Source organism: Carcharhinus amblyrhynchos, chromosome 15, assembly GCF_965287045.1.
Source record: "Carcharhinus amblyrhynchos chromosome 15, sCarAmb.v2.hapA, whole genome shotgun sequence".
In the NCBI taxonomy this organism is placed as follows: Eukaryota; Metazoa; Chordata; class Chondrichthyes; order Carcharhiniformes; family Carcharhinidae; genus Carcharhinus; species Carcharhinus amblyrhynchos.
Window position 1 is genome coordinate 57203957 of NC_137338.1, and position 22604 is coordinate 57226560.

The 22604-nt window shown below is 41.0% G+C and overlaps 1 protein-coding gene across 1 annotated transcript in view; it reads right to left on the reverse strand.

The window, feature by feature from the left end:
- cnksr2a (connector enhancer of kinase suppressor of Ras 2a) overlaps positions 1-22604 on the reverse strand; it is a 422869-nt gene that overhangs the window by 400094 nt on the left and 171 nt on the right. The gene's annotated exons all lie outside the window — the stretch shown is intronic.

The following is a 22604-nucleotide window of genomic DNA, read 5'->3' on the forward strand; positions in this document are numbered from 1 at the left end:
CTTCCTTTTCGAACATTTGGAAGTGCTACACAAGCATATCTGTGGGCAGACTTCATCCCTCCCAAAAGTGCTGCACCATTTGTGAGTCAGGAACACACTGGTGGGTTTGACAAGGCTTCGTCACTGAGCCATGGCATTAACATCCCACCTCCGGGGTACCCAACCAATTAGAGTGGGTGGGCAGGATGATGCATCTGTTCTATCAAAAGGAGGATTTCTCATTAACTCACTGCACACATGCAGGTCCAACTTTCCATACCATGGAAAATTCAACCTTATATTCCACCATTGGCTCAAATACTGTGCAAAAAAGCAAAGTACAATTGACCAAAATAACATTATTGTCTTAAATATTACAGGCAGGACAGAACAGCTAAAAATGATTAAGAAGGTAGGGGGCTATCTTTTAAAAGAATTGCAATCAACCAGCAATAATATCAGAAAGTAAAGAGAAATCAATGAAAGGGATTGAAATTGGTCTCGGTCTGCCAGTCAAAATGAATGACATGGAGCTTACTTCAAACCCTTCCAAACTTCAGAAGAAAGTCAATGGAAAAGAACATGGAGCAGCATACAAAGCAAGCTGTTAGATTGTTACTGCCTAATTTGAGCTAACAATTTCACTTCCAAATATATGTTTAATTGCAATTAATCTTTGCTAGCTATTCATATTCATGAGTATACAGGTTAGCATTGCAAAAACGTTGTTTGGTCACTAACCCAGCGACATTTCACTAAAGATTTCTAAATTACAATTGCGTAATAAAACTGAAATGTGCACAACAACGGATTGTAAAACTCCCCACAATTGATCGGGAATTTGTCCAATAAATTCAGGGAACAGATATTTGAGCTTTACTCAGTTTCCAGAGCTCACTTTGTCCCATCTACAAGGCCAAGTGGTCCAACCTAACTGCAAATGAGTCACCCAATTGTTTCTAGCCCAAATGTCCATCACAGGAGGAGATATTAGTTGCCTTTGGATTAATCCTGATAGGGACAGACCACTCCAAGACATGGGGGCATAGCGGGCATGGTGGCAGAATGGGACAGCACGGTGGTAGACTGGTTAACACTGCTGCCTCACATCACTAGGGACCCATTTTAATTCCAGCCTTGAGTGACTATCTGTCTGCGTGAATTTCCTCCGGCTGGTCCGGTTTCCTCTAACAGTCCAAACATGTGCAGGTTAGGTGGATTGGTCATGCTGAATTGTCCCCTTGTGTCCAAACATGTTGGGGGGATTAGTGGAAAATATGTAGGCTTAGGGCAGGAGAGAAGGCCTGGGTGAGATACTCTGTCAGAGAGTAGGTGCAGACTCGATAGGCAGAAAGACTGCATTGTAGGGATTCTGTGCAAGGGAATCTCCTCGTTCCTCACAGCAATGAAGGCAAAGAGGCTTACTCAAAATGTATGACAGTTCAGGAATTGTCACAAATGATTAGCTGCATAGTTTGTTTGGCTTTTTCTCCTCAAACATATTTAGTCACCTATCATTCAAAACAGCACCTCGCTCTAATGGAAAAGGACTAATTCTAATTACTGTAGTTCATCTGTGCAAGAACTAAAAATGTCAGTTAAGACTTTTCCAGCCTTCATCCAAAATCCATCATCATGCAGATCAGGTAAAAAGCTGAATTATTGCTTTCCCAAGCCCAACGCATTTTATGGCAGTTGTAACTGCCCAACTGCTACCTCCCAGTCAGCTCAGCACAGACTAGGACTGGGATTTTCCAGCCCCTCCATGGTGAGGCCCACCACAGGGGATGGGACAGGCCAGTCAAAAGTCCACTGACTTGTAGTGTCCATTCCTTCTTCCTTCTATTTGTAGACAGGTGACACACGAACTCCGGGATTGTTACAAAAATATTGATATTCTTTCATGGGCACATAAAAAAACTCAAAATGTGGAAGCCACGCCGGACTCTGCAATTTTCAAACTGCAGAGCTGGAACAGACGATATTCATGCAGCCAGGCCTTGGAAAATCAACTTCCCGTTGAAACTAGACAGGCCTGGAACCAGTTGGCCAGATGTTAATGACCACATTGCTTCAGAACAAATCGTTGTTTACACCTCCAATAAATCTGCTTTGATAGGAGAATGCTACCGAAACTTGGTGGCACCCAGCTTAGTTGGAGACCAGAGACAGAGTATGACAAGGACAAGACTTGACAGTTGAAGGTTCAAAACCACCTTCTGCAACCTCCAAATATGGAAAGTAGTCACCTCATTGGATTTTCCTGCCTCCCCTCAGTGCTAGTATTGGACAAAGGCCAGAGAATCTCTGAGTAGGGCCTGAAGAGGGGGATAAGAGGGGCAACCTGGAGTCCCAACTCTCTCTGTTTTTACACCTTCTTAAACAATGTCTCCAGAGAACATCTTTGACTGGCAGCTGAGTAGCACAGCATCTCCAGCTCCAAGCATCATCAGACTGACCAGGTCTGGAAGACAACCCTGGTGAGACCACCCAAAAACCAGAATCAGAGAGGGAAAGCCGAAATCAATGACTGCAGATTCTGAAACTTCAGGCAACCCTCGAAGACTGAGGAACAGCCTGTCCCAACCTTAGTGAACAGGTATTATCAGCCTTTTCAGACAAACAGTTCAAATATAATAGTAGAGATCTATGGATAGGTGGGAGCAAATCCTCAGAAGTATATTTCAGAAGTAGATAGCTAGTGTAGATTTGTGATTGTTTACCGAAGATTCCTGTGAAAAGATTGATAGAATTTAATTAAAGTACAGCAGTAGAGTCTGATGAATATTGTTTTTTCTTGATAAAGCGTTCACTAAAGTTGTGTTGGACTTTCACTTTACTCTTGTCCCCTTTATCTATCACACTGTGTAACATGCATGAGTTAAAAAGGGTTGCTGCAAACTAGTCAAGGTTAATCAGGGAACATTTATCCCCTTTCACTTTACAACATGTAATCTCTAACCTCCAAATTGCAACATTCATAAATAATTCCTCCTTTCTATAAGATCTGGCTTTGTACCAAAACTCAACACACTGTTACCTATATCAACTCATCCTTTCCTTAGGCTTGACAACACAACTTGGGTTAATATTTTTATAGCACCTTTAATGTAATGAAACAGCCCAAGGCATTTCACAGCAATATTATAAAACCCACAGAAATAACAGCAGATTTTAGGCTGGATTACCAAAGATTTGCTCATAGAGGAAAGTTTTAATAAGTGTCTAAAAACAAAGTAAGTGAAGTAGAGAGGTGGAGGGATATAGGTCAGAATTCCAGAGCTTGGGACTGGACGATTGGACTTGGGACTAGTCCAAAGATTTGCGGGTTAGGTTGATTGGCCATGCTAAAAAATTGCCCCTTAGTGTACTGAGATGTGTAGGTTAGAGGGATTAGTGGTAAAATATGTAGGGATGTGGGGGTAGGGTCTGGGTGGGATTGTGTTCGGTGCAAACTTGGTGGGTCGAAGGGCCTCTTTCTGCACTGTAGGGTTCTATGATTCTATGATTGAAGGCATGGCCACCAATGTGGAGTTAACTATAATTGGGAATGCGCAAGAGGCCAGAATTAGGGAAACACACATATCTTGGAGAGCTGTGGGTTTGGAGGCGATTACAGACATAGGGAAAGGCAAGGCCATGGGAGGATTGAAAACAAGGATGAAAATTTTAAAATTGAGGCATTGCTTGATCAGAAACCAAAGATCAGTGAGTACAGGGGTAGGGGAATGGGACTTTCTGTAAGTTAAAACATGGGCAGCAGAATTTTGGATGATCTCAAGGTTACCGAGGGTACAATGTGGGAAGACAGCCAGGAGTGCATTGAAATAGTCAATTTGAGAGTTACCAAATTTATGAATGAGGGTTTCAACAGCAGATGAACTGAGAAAGGGACAAAACAGAACAAAGTTATAGAGATGAAAAAAGATCATCTTGGAGATGGCATGAATGAAGTCAGAAGCTGACCTCAGGATCAAATGTGACAGCAAGGCTGCAAACAGACTGGCTTAATTTCAGACTGTTGCCAAGGAGAGGGAAGGAGTCAATAGCTAGGGATCAGAGTTTGCAGCGGGGACTGAAGACAATGGCTTCAATCTTCATAATACTGACAATTTAGCAACAGTGGAGGTGGTGGTGAAATAGAGCTGAGTGCTATCGACACTAAATGACCAAGAATTGCAGTTTCCATGCTGGACACAATCAAAGAATCCCCAAAGCATAAGGTCCAGAATCCCATCTAAATAAGAAGGAGCTTATTGAGTCACAATAAACGGGCAGAGTGAAGCATTAGAAACAACAGCCCCTTCAAACATTACAGGCAATGATAATGATTTTGTACTTACAGGGGATTTTCACAGTAATTTCACTGCACTGTTAACATCAGCCTAATTGCGGCATTAATAAATTAACTTCATAAAATAAATAAACTTTAAAACTTTAAACTTATAATATAGATGAAACCAGAAATCACCATTCTTAAAATAGTTAAAAATCAAGAATCTTATAGTAAAAATTGAATCCAATTCATTCCCCTATTATAAAGAAGTGACCTTGCTCATTGCAACTCTTCACAATGTCTATCATTTCCAGCTTGGACTAACAACTGACGCCTCTTAATTGTACAGTATCTAATTTCTGGCACATTTGGTCATCATTCCCATTAATAAATCACAACGTAGAAAAATGAATCATACTTAGCTGAATTAACACAATGCTTTGCTAATTAAGAGTAACTAATGCCATAATTTGTCTTCATGTTATGACACATAGCAAAACACTATCTGCAGAAGAACTCAAAAATCACATGTACCACTTCCTCTGAGAAAGGGTTTGATCATGTGTGGCATTCTGAGCAAGACTGACCTGCTCTCATGAACACTCTGGAATGGTGACTGATCACATACGAAGCCCACAAGTTGAGTAAGGCCATGTTTGATTGAAAGTAATCATCATTCTGAATTGTTAATTTTGGCAAGAATCATGATCACAGTGGATTTGGATATATATACATATATAGTAAATTAAAATCCAGGAATCCAAGGCTAGCTTATTTCTGATAGCAGGCATCCTCTCCCAAGATTCAAAGGGTTGGCGAGTAATACCTCCCTACCGACTCTGTCCGACCAGCACAATGGCACAATGATTAGCACTGCTCACAGGGCCAGGCTTTGGGTGGCTGTGTGTGTGGAGTTTCCACATTCTCCCCTGCGTCTGTGTGGGTTTCCTCCCATCCAAAGGTGTGCAGGTTAGGTGGATTGGCCATGATAAATTGACCCTCAGAGCCTGATTTTACCAACAATTTGCGCCTGTTTTTGGGCACGAAATCGTGGTAAAGTCGGATGTGAGGCCTTTATCGCAATCTGCACCTGAGTCCGTACACATTGCCACTTTACCGAAACCTGCGAATGACGGGGATCTGTTCCATGCCCAAATTGGACGCAACGATTATTTAAATGCATTTGCATGCATTTAAATTGAATTCATGAACTGCCTGCGCAACTCTACCTGCATTTCCCCCTTTACCACCACGTTTACCAATCCAGAACCCCGCTTTTAGGGACCTACTGAATAAAAGTCTGAGTCGGGTGCTCCAGCCTCTGAAGAGTGTGTTCAGTGGTTCCAACGACTCTCTGACTCAGATCAGTGGTGGGGGTGGCGGTGGAGACGGGTCAGATCATTCTCTGGCTGGTGGAGGGAGGAAGGGAGTGAGGTCGGATCATTGCCTGGTTGGTGGGGGCTGGAGGGCTGATTGCTGTTTGGTTGTTGGGGGGGGGAAGGCTGATCGTTGTCTGGTGGTGGGGGGGGAGGTATTGTGTGTCCCCCTTATCCACCACCCCCACTATCCACACACATCACTGCCCCCCTTATCCAACCCCCCATTACCCAGACCGATCGTCACCCCTGCCCCCCCCTATCGATCACCCGCAGAGTGGCAGCAGGGGGATCCCAGAGGAGGGAGGTTGGGAAGGGGGTGGGTTTGGTGTGGAAAGTGGCCTTTGGTAATTGGGAGAGAAACCAAGGGAGTGGGAGGGAAGTTCCAATGGCAATGGGACATTAAGAGGGTGGACCCAAAGTCAGATGGATTTCTGGTTGGGGGGGGGGGGGGCAGGCAGGGTCTCCATGCACCCCCCCCCCCCCGCCCCCCACCAGAGATCCATCTGCCCCCGAAGAGATACATCTGACTCCCCTCCCCGAGATACACCTTACCTGCCTCCCTCCTCCTCTCCCCCCACATCCCGAGAGACACCATTGCTCCCGCTTGTCGCTCCTGGGGCCATTTTTTCCACTTCCTGCAGCCCGGGAGCAATCTGACACGGGCACACTTTTTCCAATTCTTTTCTAACTGCGCATATGCAGTTCAGAGCTCCCCTTATTCTGGCAGCACTAAGTCCCGCCCATAGTACAAATTGGACTGGAGATGACTGAAAGATATTGAAAGAAAAAGATACTGAGATCTCTGAGATGGGAATGCCCGAAAGCAGATTTCTAAATCGGATTTGTACTACGCTCAGAATCGGCACTTAGAATGAAAATGATAAAATCGGGCCCTTAGTGTCAGGAGATTAGCAGGGTAAATTTGTGAGGTTACGGGGATAAGGCGTGGGTGGGATTGTGGTCGGTGCAGACTCGAAGGGCTGAATGGCCTCATTCTGCACTGTAATGATTCTATGATTTCATACTTGAGTGAGCTTCAATTTGTTGCAGGAAGGGCTTCTGCTCCTCACTCGAGAGGAAGCCCACCTTAGAGAGGTGGTGGCCGATCTAATAGACTGGCTCCACTCATCCTTAGAGCGACAGCATCTGCAGCAGATAGAAGACGTATGCAAAGAGAACAGAGCCTAATCTCTGCAAAGATTATTAATTTTCGGGGATCCCAGAGCAGGGAGGTTGGGAAGGGGGTGGGTTTGGTGTGGAAAGTGGCCTTTGGTAATTGAGAGAGAAACCAATGGAGTGGGAGGGAAGTCCCAATGGCAATGGGACATTAAGAGGGTGGACCCAAAGTCAGATGTGGCGTCTGAGACCTGAGGCCTAAGCTCGATCATTTTTGGGATGACCCTCCATGCTTGAAATCCTCCTGTCAGCCTAATGATTGAGGCTGGAAAAGAAATAGCCATTAGGTAGCCAGTAATTGACCTCATAAAGACCTTAGTTGGGGCAAGGCCAGTTAGCCTAGGTGAGGCTTTGCTCATCCCAGTGTAAAAATCACTGAGAGGTTGGGGCAGTTGGAAACCCAGAGAAAAGCCCATTTATTTTATTTCAAGCCTCTCACTCTACCTAAAAGCTCACCAGGGGATGCATGCAATTCAGGCCCATATTTGTTTCTTAAATACCCTGGAGGAACAGTAATTTCAATTTCCTTCTGATAATCCTTAATACTTCACAAAATAATTCATAAGTGGTGATATTATATTGCCCAAGGCCTACTTGTGATTTTGGATTCAAACTATTTTGTTGGCTTAATTGCATGAATAAGCCACTCAGTTGTATACATTGGCTAGGATTTTGTCACCAGTATGTCATACTTGATATTGTTATCTGAATTGGGCGCCACTTCTGCTTTCTCTCTTTTTGCCTTTTCCCACATGATTAGAATTAAAATTCTAAGTATTAGTGGCATGCATGCTAGACACGTATTATTTAGATATGGGAGGGGGGGGGCGGTATCCTTTCATTGGTTACATCTTTTGTCAGCTGACAATCCTGTAAACGGGGAGCTTCTGCATCACAGCTGCCATCTACCTTGACAGCACCTCGCACAATGTCCACCATGGCAAACCTCAGAAGCCATGTAGAGATGAAATAAATTAAAGTTCGAACAATCTAATGTAGCTGTCACTTATGCAAGCCTGATGGTGAAAAACCTCCTATTCATGAAATCTATTCCGCCCTCAAGTATTCAATCTGTTATAAAAACAAACAAACTTCTATTCAATACCAACTTCAAAGAGAGTTCATTCTTTAACATCCTCTTTAACTTATCAATCAAACCATGAACTTAGAACTCTTGTTGAGATAAAGGATGGAATTTTCCCATTCACCTGCAATGGGAATTGTAGCGGATGGGACACAGACCATGCAAAGGTCTGTTGACCTCAGGCAGAATTTCCTGGCTTTGGCACGAGCATGGCCAGAAAATCCCACCCAAAGTTTTTAAGTAGGTTTTCAAACTCACCCAGCATTCATAATGACAGCTGTAATAATAGCGCTTGGGAATTGTCAGCAATGAACTCTATTGAATCTATAGGACAGGTGATCATGTTTTTTTGCTAACCTATACCAGGTGTCCTGTCAATCAAAACAATCCAGCAGATGGTAGTTTCTTTAAAATCTAACTGCCAGCTTAAACCTGTTGTTTCTTTTTCCAGTATAAAGATCTGAGGACGTAAAAACTTTAGATCATGACACGTAAACACACTGTGGATTAAAAAACCCTTCAAACAACAAAATATGTGGTCTGTCCAAACTCAGCATGCATTTCAAATGGTCCTGATGAGTCATGGTTTCCTCGCTGTGTGAATCACAGCCTATCCTCTTCTTCTTGTTGGCAAAAATGGGATCTGTCAGAAACTGGGGCGTAACCTCCTGATCCAGGTTCTACCCACCTTTTTTAAAGGGCCTGGTCCCTTGTGTTCAAATTCCTCCATGGCCTGACCCTCCCCCCATCTTTGGAACTTCCTCTAGTCCTACAACCCTTCAAGAACTCTGTGTTACTCCAACTCTGGTCCCCAGTTTGTCTCTCACTTCCTTATAACAGCACAAGTGGCCATGCCTTGAGCTGCTTAGGCCCTAAGCTCGAAGATTCCCTCTCCAAACTGCATCACATACATTGCCATCCTTCAGGATGCTTCTTAAAACCTATTCTTTGACCAAGTATTTCATCATCTATCCTTATGTCCTTTCTTTGACTCAGTATCAAGTTTTGGCTGATTATTTTCCTGTGAAATGCCTTAAGACATTCTACTGCATTAAATGTGCTATATAAGTGCAAGTTGTTGTTGATGCAAAGCCCACATTGACATCTAAGGACTGGTGCCCAATTTGGGAAAACTATCCCATAGAATAGACAAAACAGCTGCACCCACAGATCCTATTTTTCTGCCATTACCCAAGATTTCTTCACTATTTCTAGGAATAGTCCTATCCCACCAGCAGCATAGATGTTACTGCACAGAAACACAATGGGATGCTCAAAAGTACCTCTGGATCCCATTAAGTCTTACATCTTCAGGTCATGCAATGTTGAGAAAATGGTTTGCTGATCATTATCTACTGTCCACAGCCTCTCTCTACTCCCACAATCCCTTCATCTTGAACATCATTTGGAGGAAGGTCTGGGGTAAGTAAGGGAACAGCATGTGCTCGGTGCAGACCATTTCAACATCTGTCAACTGTGGCTCAGTAAGAATGGAAAACAGAGCAGCAGCAGCTTGAATTGCTGCTACCAGCAATTCCCAGCTATTTTAACTGATGTGAAACCTTTGCTGTAGCATTAACGTACCAGGACATAAGACTGCTTACAAATACATTGCACATTCAATTATTTACATTTACCATGGTCTGCGGGTACCTTTTATTTGATTTATTTTCTGAGTATAATTATGTTCCGTACACAGAAGAGCACTGCATATATGAACAGTTTTTATATAAAAAAAAGCTCATCAAGGTAAGCGATGTTAGTGTCAGAGAATGTAATTCTTTCCAAATTAAGGCACCATCATTATTAGGTGTCCCCAGGTCAGGTATAAACCACATAGATGTAGAATTAAGTGTAACTCTTTGTTTCTTTACAGCAGCCATCCTATAGTTTCTTAAGAAATAATACCAATTATTACTAAATTAGGAAGGGGTCAACAAGATTGGAACTGCCCAACCTCATTTCATATATACCCCTTACGTCCAGCAGAGAAGGGGACTTTCATCTTATCAGTTTGGGCATTGAGGTCAAATCCAAGGTGCCACCCAGTAGGATTTCTATACAGTATGGAGCACTGTATTTCTCAACAGATTCAACTCTAGATAATGCTCCAGGATTTTTGTTATGGTCGGCAGTCAGTACTTGTCATCATTAGCCCTCTGCAACTTTAGGAATTAGCACAAACTCGGATTAAGATAGAAATCCTGAAGTTGTGCTCCGTCATTCACTGATCTACCAGAACCACCCAAATACCACCCCATCTCATCCCATCAGCTGATGTGATGAGAGCTTCCTTTTATTCACTCTCATATGCTATTAGAAAACCCATGAAAGCTTATTCCTTGCTCAATCAGGATTTTAGTGGTGATCTGAGTATTAGAGATCTAGCCATGAAAATTAATTTCATATTTGTAAATGTTGCCACCATGACTAATTAATAAATCTGTAAATTACTTGTGAAAATAATGTTGTAGGCATTTTTTAATGATATTTCAGCTTCTACCTTTGCTCTATGTAATTTTTTAAGAAGTCACTTGATTTAATTTCCTGGTTGACTGTGAGAATTCTTTAACATGACTGGCTACTTGAATAGCTTGGTGTCAGCTGGGAATCCCCACTAAATGATGCTGAAATCCTCTGCACAGCAAGAGGAGGAGTAAAATTAAATGCCATAGAAATCACTCAATCTCTCAGCAAGGCTTTCTTTACAGCCTGTTGTCAGGGGTCCTCGCTTTGCTGCTGACTGCAAAAAAAAAGGCCTTTACAAATTAAAAATGAACAACAAAATTCAAATGCTGCAAATAATTAAGTAAAGCAATTAAGCATATTTGTAAGTTTAGCCTAGTGGTGGAATACAGTCTGTAATGTAGCATGACACTGAACTCTATAGATCACATCTCGCAATCTACTCTGGAGTTTGTCAATTTGAACAAAGGTGGCAGAATAAGGATTGAAATAGGCTTCAACAACCTCAGCTAAGAAATCAAAAAGAGGCAGGATTCTCAATCCTGATTGTTCTGTAGTAGCCTCTGTTTGAAAAATATTACATTAGGCAAAGGTGACAGGATTTGGTTCCACTGTAATGCCTCCCATTATTTAGTAGCATGCTGGCCAACACTGTGAGTTTACATCTGAAAAGAGACAGAACCAAACAATCCAGGTCAGTTCATCAGATGGAAGAGAAGTTCAGAAAAGAACTCACATATTCTATTCCTGCTCACTACTTGGTGGAGGATCTGAAGAGCACCAGAGATTTATAATTTTACCGAGTTCATACTTGACATTCCATAAAAGGCTTTGGTAGAAAAATGAATTAAAGATTCTGGAAATTTTTTAATTTGGCATTATTGGTTTTTCTCAAAACTATGAGATTTTGAAATAATTTATAGCATCACATGGGCTATCATTTGGGTAAGAGTGATAATCATGTCATAAACGTTTAGATTGATAATGGATGATCAAGGAATAATCTAACACAGATATTCTAAATTGGAAGAGGGATCATTTCAATGCAATGAGAAGAGATTGGGTGAGGTTGAAATGGAACAAGAGATTGACATGAAAAACTGTAATGAAACAATAAATGGTCTTTGAGGGAGAGACTAGCTTCAGTACAGACTAGGTACATTCCAACAAGGGTGAAAGGCCTCTTAGATGATGAGGGAGAGAGATAATTATGGGGGTAAAGGAGGGTGTATGGTGGATGTCAGATGAATTCTTCAAGTGGAAAACAGGTCAAAAACAATACATTGGGAGGGGAGGTGAAGAGGAAAATAAGGCTGGCAAATAAGGAAAGTGGAACTAGAATGGCAGACAACATAAAAGGGAACTCAAAAATTATCTACTAGCTTGTAAATATTAAGTGAATAGTTAGAGATGGAGTAACTCCCATTAAGAACAAAAAGGCACAGGGAAAGGCTAGAATACTCAGTGAATTCTACATATCTGTGTTTACTAAGAAAGAGGAATCTGAAAGAATATAGGCAGAAGCGGAGATAGTGAACAAGGCAATGGTGGTGTGAAAATTGAAGAGGAAGAGGCAACAGAAAGGCTGACACTTAGCTTGGTCACCTGGTGTGGGTTGATTTGCATTCCATGTTGTTAAAGGATGTCCAGACGTGGCAGAAGAATTTGGCTTAATTTTTCAAGCTTCCTTAGATGTGGGGATTGGAGAGTGACAATTTCAAGAAAAAGTGCAAAGATAGTTAGTCTAACATCAGTTTCAAATCCATAATCAGAGAAAAAAAGCAATAGGTACTTGGAGAGCCAGCATGGATTTGTACAAGGCAGATCAAGCCTGACTAAACTAATTGCATTTTTTGATGAAGTAATAGAGAAGGTTGACGAAAGGAGTGTGGTGGATGTTGGCTTGTTTGGAATTTAAGAAAGCATAGGACAAGGGACCACATTAAAGATTAGTTTAGGAAAATTAGGCTTGTGGAATTGGAGGGCCAGAGTGCAATTGGATAAAAAAATTGGCTTAACAACAGAAAGTAACAAGTTGTGGTAGATGGTTGTTTTTCAGACTGAAGGTGGATAAAAGTTGATGTTCCTCAAGGGTCAGTGCTTGAACCATTGCTTTTTTTGCGATTTATGAATTACTTGAACCTTGAGATACAGAGAAAAATTTTAAAATTTGCCTTAAAAGAGTGGCAAACAGCCTGGGTGTTACAAATTGCCTGCAATAGGACATAAATAGACAAGCAGAATAGGCAGATAGATTAACAATTTTGGGTAAGTGATGCAGGCATGATATCAGGGAGAAACCTTCTATGTTGTGATAGGTAATGACTTGGAATTTGTTAGATATGAGGGTCTTAGATGGGGAAACAATCAATGGTTTCTAAAGGAAATTGGATGTGCACTTGAGAAAATAACTTTCAGAGTTAGGGGGACCAAGAGGGGGAATGGGACTGACTGGATTGCTCTGTGGACTCAATGGACTGAATGGTCTCCTCCTCTGCGTTGTAATTACTCTATAAAAGGAAATACTGCATAAAGCAATGAAGACTAGATGATTTTCTACCCAACATCCTGAACCATTTAGTTATGTAAGATATGCTGCTTCTGAGATGTTAGCAACTTTGGTAAAGCTGCACTTATTACCCATGCTTAGTTAGCATATGGATGGTCCCCCAATATGTTGCAGTTGCATTTTCAAATTAGTAGATTGCTCAGCCATTTCATAAAAGTCCACTTGGAAGTTTAGCAAAATGTGAGAAAAGTAGTGATAGATTTCAAGAGAGCACAGGCAGGTTGGTGAAATTTAATGCAAAGAAGTATGAAGTAATATATTTTGGCAGGAAAAATGAGGGGAGAGAGTATAAAATAAAAGGTACAATTCGAAAGGAGGTGCAGGAGGAGAGAGACTAGGGCAATGTGCTCAAACTATTGATGATGTTGGGCATGGTTAAGAAAGTGGTTAAAATGGCATACAAGATCCTCAGCTTTCAGTACAGAATCAAGAGCATTATGATGAACCTTTACAAACACTGGTGCAGCCTTAACGGGGGTGTCGTATCCAGTTCTAGGCACCATACTTTCAGCGGATGCGAAGGCTTTCAAGGGATGCAGAAAAGATCTCCAAGAATGGTTCCGGGAATGAAGGCTTCAGTTATATGGACAGATGGGAAAAGGTGCGGCTGAACTCCTTAGAGAAGACAAGGCTGAAAGGAGATATGATCAACTGTTGAAAATCATGAGACAGAATAGATAGGGAGAAACAGTTACCACTGATGGCAGAGTCGAGGACCAGAGGACATCAATTTAAGGTGATGGGCAAAAAAAACAATGGCGACAGGAGGAAAAATGTTTACTTACTAGTGTCACAACCAGACCTACATTAACACTGCAATGAAGTTACTGTGAAAGTCCCCTAGTCGCCACACTCCGACGCCTGCTTGGGTACACTAAGAATATAGCATGGCCAACGCATCTAACCAGCATATCTTTTGGACTGTGAGGGAAAACTGGAACACCCAGAGGAAACCTATGCAGACATGGAGAGAACATACAGATTCTGCACAGACAGTGACCAAGCTGGGAATCGAAGCTGGGTCCCTGGTGCTGTGAGGCACCAGTGCTAACCACTGTGCCGCCCAACAAGTGGTTAGGATATGGAGTGCACTTCCTGAGAGTGATTGAGGCAAATTCAATTATAGCTTCCAATATGGAACTGGATCATTATCTGAAAAGAATGTGCAGGGCTATAGGGAAAGGGTGACGGATTGAGACTAACTGAGTTGTATTTGCAGAGATGAGGCACAATCACAATGGACCAACTACCTCCTTCTGTACTGCTTCCAGTCTATGACTATGATTCAGAGGCCCTTAAGACTAACTATGCTATTAATAATTGAACATTAGGCAAAGAATAAGAATCATGTTTAATTCAGACCAGTAACAGGTAGCATGCTTTCTTTCTTGATGAGTATGAGTGTACCCAGTTGGGATTTTCCATCCATCAGCAGCAATTATGGTCATTTCTTTTCACAAATTACTAGATTTATTTAATCCAGTTCCACAAGTTTTCATGATTGGATTACCTCAAAACTGCTTCCTCAACTGAATAATCACAACACCGTACACCCATCTGAAATTAAATCTGCACTGAAATTAATTTGAAGATATTTACTATAACAACATGAACAATTTTGTAAGAATCAATTGGTAGGAACTGAAAACCAAGTTGTTCTGTTCTCAATTTAAGCAAAAATCCAATACACAGCGACACCGTTGATCAATTGCATTTGCAATTTGAACTTGGTGAATGTTGGTATTAATGCCAATAATACATTTAAAATGCTTTAAAATTCAGATGAATACTTGCATCAGACTTGACCAACAAGGTCAATTTTCACATAGGAGAACCTCTTCCCTCCACTCTGTAGCACCGGAATGTCCAGCTGAAGTAAATCCCATTTAGGTCATCTTATTACTGTGACTGTTGTTACACATATTTAGGCCCCCCAAGTTTTAATCTTTTTTTCATAAACAAACGCCATACTTTGCTATGGCTGAGAAAGGCTAAAAACAAATATACCAGGGAGAAAACAATATGAAAACCTCTACTAAATCACAATAGCTTTTCAAATTGTTAGGTAGTTTCAATTTCAGCACGTGGCAGCAGCTGTTAACATTCAGTGTATTTAATCGTAAGGTGTTGTTTTACAGAAGTGATTGGCCAATACTTATGGCTGCACCAGGTTACATATGAAGCCCAACACACTTAGAAAAGTGGCCCTGATTTTCCAGTAATCAAGTAAAGTAGTCAAGTGCCTGACAGTACTGATTCTGCTTCATCTTTGCCATGGAACAGAAATTGCATGTCACAGGTGAATGATTTGCCATCACTTAGAGATCCTTTAGCAATGCACATCAAGATGACTGTAATTTTACAGCAGCCATTTAAAATAAATGACACATCCAGAAAGTAACTGCAAAATACCAGCATGTAAAATACAACCTCAAGAGAGGAACCAAGAAGTATCAAAAAGCTGCACATTTGGAAATGCAGTTACTTGTCTGTGGAAAGCAATTAGAAATTCCTATTAAACCAGACAAATTAAGTTATTTCAGAAGTAGGACTACGAGCTCATGTTGAATTCTTCTTAAATTGACTATGCCCGTACAGAACAATATTTGCCAATATTTTTAGAAATATTTAAATTATTTAATTCAATTAATATAGTAATAATATAATACATTACATAGTTTGGTTTAATCTCTCAGAACCATTAGAAGATTAATGGCATTGCACTGTAAGAAAAATGTGCTTTAGACTTTAGCTTGATAGCTGGTCAATTTACATGAACTCTTGATGAAAAATGACATTTGAATAGAGACAATTAATTACATGAGCCAACAGCATTTCAACAAATTCAGAGAAATCAATGTGCGTTCAAGTTGCAAACCATACAATTTTGTCATAATTTAAGTCAGAGGAACACTTCAATGTGCTAACACCCACAAGATCCACAGAGAATCACTGATTGATCACAGCCTGGATTGGGCAATAGAACTTTAAAATAGCAATCTATACAAAGTCATCGGGAAGTATCCCAACAATTTCCAAGACCATCTTGGGAAAATTAGAGGTGTTAAACCCAAGTTCTACATGGACCAGAAGCCCAACCTAAATACTTCAAGGTATGACCAGTCCTCTATGCATCAAAGTAGAAGCCAAATTGGAATGTCTTGGGGAACATGGCATTATATACCCAGTATGTTGAATTGGTCACACCACCAGTCCTAGTTTTAAAACCTGACAATTCAATCCATCTCTATGGGGATTATATAAAGTCATCACATACCCTATGCCACACATAGAAGACTTGTATGCATAGCTTGCTGGGGGGGGGGGGGGGGGGGGGGAGCGCGGAGGGGTCACACATTTTTCAAATTAGATACAAGCCACACCTATCTCCAAATGGAGCTTGAGATGTCATCCAGAAAGTATGTCATTGTAAATACTCTCAAAGTTCTATTTGAGTATACTCATTTACCCTTGGCTTGTGCCATTTTCAAAGGGTGATAGAGAACATCCTTCAAGGGTGCCCACAGTGGCAGTCCATTTGGATGATATTTTAATCTCAGGAGGTACTGCGAAGGAACACAACAGAATTGAAAACTTTCCTAGGTCTATAGAAAAGTCATACCAAACTTGGCGACCCTTGTTCTAAATTTGGCTGGCAGCATCAAGTTAGGACAAGAAATCCAGAAAAGGGGCCCTCATGATATGAAACTAGTTTGAATATTTTCTTGGCATCCTTATACTACATTAGGATGGGGGATGGGATACAAATTGTTAAAACCCTCTCTAAATTTTCTATTACAGACCAACATTCAGATCTGTTTAAAATGTCAGTGAATGATGAAGAAAGTCTCAGATGATCTAAAAGATAAAAGTACCGACATTTGCATGTGACTTGTTCAGTCAATTTAAAGGCTCATTACAAGCAGTTTCATGCATCTGTGGCAATTTATTCATGTGTTTCTTTTTAAAACGGTAAATCTTGCTGGATTTCTTAATTGATTACAAACTAAGATGTCTGGTTATGTTGTTTCAAATATTTCCATTAAACTTACAAGTTGGTTCGTTAGCTGGCTTAAAAATGTGAAGCAAAACACAATGCAACAGAAACTATGAAAATTCAATTCTCAAAGCACAAAGAAATGGAGATCCACAACTCATTATTTCATATATGGTACACATACACTCTTTATACTAATTGTACTGATTAGTTGCAGTTGAGATAAAGAATATATTGTCAAGACTTTTTTTGCATATTGGAACCATTCATTCCTGTGATTACAAACACAAGATTAAACAACTCTTTGTCACAACTTGCTTTTCAATTCATACTAATATTTTGTTTTGAAGCCACTCAGGGATGTGGGGGGATGGAGGGTGGTGGTGGGGGGAGCACAGGGCGAATGTTGAGGATTCAATCAGGATTTCACCCCAGGTACTCTATTGGTATTGCAGCGGACATGTCAACAGGGAAAGTATATTCCAATTAGCAGTTTTTGGAATTAAGGCGGCATGGCGGCACTGTGGTTAGCACTGATGCCTCATCGTGCCAGGGACCCAGGTTCAATTCCAGCCTTGGATGACTGACTGTGTGGAGTTTGCATGTACTCCCTGGGACTTTGGGGATTTCCTCTGAGTGCTCTGGTTTCTCCCCACACACCAAAGGTGTGCGGGTTAGGTTAGTTGGCAATGCTAAATTTCACCTTTGTGTCAGGGTAAATTTGCAGAATAAATATGTGGAGTTATGGGGATAAGGCCTGAGTGTGATTGTTATCAGTACAGACTCGATGGGCCAAATGGTTTCGTTCTAAGATGTATTGATTCGACAATTCTATGATTCTATGAAACAAACATCTATTCAGAGTACATTTTCAGTAAAGTGAACTTTCTCTCAAATTTTAATATTTCGACTGCTTGCAAATATATCTAACAACAACCCAAAGGTCTGTGCTGCCAATGTCTTTCAGCCACAAGATGCATTTGGAATTTTTGAACAATAATGAAACTACTTTTATCAAAATCAGTAAGGACACAAAAATCAGCAATCCAAACGTATCCATCAGTGCCCATTGACTACTTGGGAGCTATTCAGATCTTTGGCATTTAGTGTCTACTGTACTGTATGTAATGGGTAAACATTGGCTCAATGCCAGAGTATTCATAAGAACAAACTAATTAGGGCTTTTTGAAAAACAAACCTTGTCAACTTGTTCTAGCCCAACACTTTGTTCAAAAACAAAAACACTTGTCACTCTAACTGTACAATTTGTATTTTAAAAAAAACTGGGAAAATTGGACTTCAAGCATTCATGCACAAAGTATGCCAACACCACCACCACACCACACCACCCCCCCCCCCCGCAATGAATCAAAAAATATCAAACATTGCCAAAATACTTTTAAAAATTGATTCAAATCCAGAACTACTTTTGTTAAAATAGTTGTGAAATGGAATTTAAACGCCATCACTTTCAGCAGCATGTTTTGCCAAGCGTATTCAACCTTGGGAAGCGTGGTGAAGAAATTTTTGTCTGCAGAGTTACTTTTTGCAGTACCAAGGTGAATGGGATAGGAGTGAGATTGAGAGATTTTTGTTCAGTAAAGGTGCTAAAGAAAATGGAATAAAGGCAAGTAGCTGAAATTAAGAAATGGACCAACAGACAAGGTCACTGAATATTTTTAAGGCAGAGATAGATAGATTCTCAATTAACCAAGAATACCAAAGCTTATTGAGGGTAGGTGGAATGTGGAGTTGAAGCCACAATCAGGTCACTGTATGAAATCTCACAATACCAGATTAAAACCCAACATCGGCATCTCCACATCATGACAATCAGATCTGCCATGATCTTACTAAATGACAGAGCAAGCTTGAGGGCCAATGCTGCCCCTAATTCATATTTGTAACCATGATCAAACTGGAATGGCAGAATGGGGTCAAAGGGGCTGAGCGATATCTTCTTGTCTCTGGATGGCTGAAGCATTTGCTTATCTTTCTTCCAACAGACTCAAATTTGAGAATTGGCTGGTGTTCAGTAATATCATACACGTGCCTACAGCATTGTGGAAAAGTGCCATAATCAGATGTGAAATCAAAGGCTCAATTTTTGTTTGATAACATCCACTCCACCACTATAAGTTAAAGCATGGTTTTAATATTATAGGGCCACAAGTGAGATTCGTCATGTCCCCACCAGCCAAGTAGGTGGATATTTAGTTTGGACTTCTTTTGTGACCTTTGTGTTCTGCGGGGATACATTTAATCAAAATTGTTCTCATATCCACTTTCATAAGACATTTCTTTTTTTTATTTTTCAGCTCAAAATAAATATTTTGAGAAGGGAAAAAAAACCCAGCTGAGTTCAATACTTCAACATGTAAATATGGCAGAAACTTCTGAAAATATGCAGAAGTTTCATCAGAGTATAAAGAAAATCGATGGGTAAAATTTTCATGGGTGTCTCTTCATTGGAAATCTCGAAAATATTATTTTCTTTTGCTTCACAGATCAGGGCAAATCTGCTCTGTGGGTCAAGAATTTGAAAGTTTTATTTTCATTCTTTTTACACTTGCAATTAGTTTTTTATAAATTATTTCATGGAATGTGGGCATCACAAGCAAGACAAACATTTGTGGTCCACTCTGAGTTGCCCTTGAACTGATTGGCTTGTGAGTCCATTTCAGAGGGCAGTTAAGGGTCAATCACATTGCTGTGGATCTGGAGTCATATGCAGACCAGACCAGGTAAACAGACTTGATTTACCCCCCTAAAGGGACATTAGTGAGTCAGATGGGTTTTTACAACAATCGATAATGGTTTCATGGTCATCATTACTGAGATTAGCTCTTAATTTCAGATTGATTAACTGAATTTAAATTCCACCAGCTGCCATGGTGGGATTTACAGAATATGAGCCTAAACCTCTGGATTACTAGTCCAGTAACAATACCACCACTCCACCATCTCCCTCAAAGTCTGATGAGGTCACCGGAAATGAAGTGCTCTTTGGTCTCCATTGAAAAAAGCTGCCCTTCCAAACAACCTACTAAAAACAATGTACAAGCTAGGCACAATTCAAGCATCTCTTATCAAGGTTTGTGACATCCAGCCACTGACACTTTTCATCTGAGCATTCCAGAACTGACAGGGTCTGACTTTTAAAAAAAGAAGAAACATATTTGCATTTAAGGAGCGATTTCAATCCCTGAACCTTATTCCACCAGTTTTTTGGATGCCTAATTCAGTTAAATAGTTGATCTAATTCACCCATCACCAAGACTGTTCTCCCTAATGTATAATCATCCGTAATTACTATTGTGATGGTATTGCAAGGGTCATTCTAGGTCCACGACTGCAGAAGGAAAACTATAAAAAAGATGAACTAAACTCACCATACAAATAAAACTAAAATTTAACATTTGGCAGCGTATTTGGGGAAGTGAGGAAAGTACAGCTGATACAGGTGGCAGCAATAAAACTTATATGATTTATAACTCACACCTGGATTCCAAAGGGAGTTACACTCAGAGTTTGGAAATGATCCCATATTTTTGTAACATTTTGTTTAAGGCAGCTTTTTAAAATCTTTGGCAGCAGTGGCTTTATGTGTTATCCATCCTCAATATGTGATGGCATTCATGCCAAAGAACTAATGATTATGCAGTTGTTTTAGGAATAAAAAATGTGGACAGGTTGATGGTGAATTACTTTCCTAGGGAGGGCTCAGGTTAACTGTATTTGTGCAGACCCTGATTTCTTAAAGTATAAAAAACCAAATTGTTTTTCATTTCAGAATTAAGTCAAATCTATTCAATACACATCGCACAGGCATATCAATTCGTGCTCTTCAATGTACTATGAATGGTCATCTCAGATTTTTAGTGCTTGCCCATACTGCACTCTCTCTCGCTCCATCATCTTGTGCTCCACTTTCAATGTTCAGTATATACTTTTTTGTTTTGATCCCTTTCACCATCTAGCCTTCTCCTTTCAGGTAGTGGCACAGTAGTTAACAGTGCTGCCTCCCAGCGCCAGAGTTCAATTCCAGCCTCGGGTGACTGTGTGGAGTTTGCATATTCTCCCCGTGTCTGCATGGATTTCTTTTGGGTGCTCCAGTTTCTTCCCACACTCCAAAGGTGTTTGATTGGCCACGATAAATTAACTTTCAATGTCAGGGGGAACTAGCAGTGTAAATACGCGGAGTTATGGGAATGGAGCATGGGTGGGATTGTTGTCGGTGCAGGCTTGATGGGCCGAATGGCCTCTTTCCGTACTGTAGGAATCCTAGGAGTGTTCTCCATCCTTACACGTGGACAGGATGAAGTGTATTGATATGAGGCTGGTGTGAAGATCTACTGGTCTCTGTGACTCATTTTTGGACTGTGACATTCTTGGTAATTTGACAAGCTGTAAAGCAGGTGAATTGGAGTGCACAGCTCCCATCTGCTCAGTCTGCCCACATGTAACATGTCAACCTGGCAGCTATCCGACCTGCTCCTTCGCTGTTTCAAATGTCAGTAGACTCATAAAACTAACGCCAATGTTCCTTCACCCGGCTGCCAGGATACAATTCCACCCAAGATGGTTAAGGAAAGAAAAATGAAGCAGAACATTCACCCTTTCGTGCACAAACCCTGCTCCGTTTACAAACTCATATCTCTAAAAATGAAATGCTGGGTGATGAGATAGACTGGCTCCAAAGTTTGCTTTTAAGGCGCGATTATTATTTCTTGGCTCTCTGGAGCCGGCGCGTCAAAAGTTGTGGATTAAGTGATATGTTCCGTTCAGAAGCCCGCTGCACAAACTGATGGGAAGCGGGAGTGGGAATGAAAGTGGCGTGAGTGCAGTTCAGAAGAGCCAGAGCTCCCTCTTGGAACTGCTTCATCACACTGCCAGCCTGCATCAAGCAGAGCGCTTTGATTCAAGCTAACCGCTCTGGTCCTACCAGAGCCTTCTCGGTCTCATCTGTCAACATGTGTCCATCATTTCCAAGATTCCTTCATGTCAGGGGTATTATAAAGGGAATACCACCGATCTGAGCAACCATACAGGGGGAAAACATTGAGTTGCTAAGCTTACTGGGTGGGGGGGGGGGGGGGGGGAGAGGAGTGCGCGTTGGGTATTTTATTTTTAATTCAAAAGCCCCAGATCACCAATAAAACAACATTCTGGGCAAAAGAAAAACGGAGCGTTTTGCCTTCAGAGCTCTCCTTCACTTGCTAATTGAATGCTAATGGAGTATGGGGAGCGATGTTTCCATGGTTATCATATTGGCACGCAGCTCGACAGAACGACAAACCTAAACCATCCTGTATCAGAGATCACAGTCTTCAGTAATACACACATATATATATTAAGAAGCATAAACCGAGAAACAACAAACATCATTCCGTTTAGAACTGCAGCTGAAACATGTGTCACCCAAAATACTCAACAATTCAAGTAAACATCCCCCGATGCACTTGATCATTTTAACCAACCGATTCTAACGCGGATAAGACACACACACAGGCTAAAATAAAAACAAGTTCCTGCAATAAACTCAATCTGCAATGGGGGAGAAATTACACTTTTTTTGGAAGGATGGGAGAGGTTGTTAAATTGAACCATTTAGCTCCCCGCACTCACTTCTTGCCCCTGGGTCTTGCGCAGCCAAACTCGCCACCCTCCACAACTTG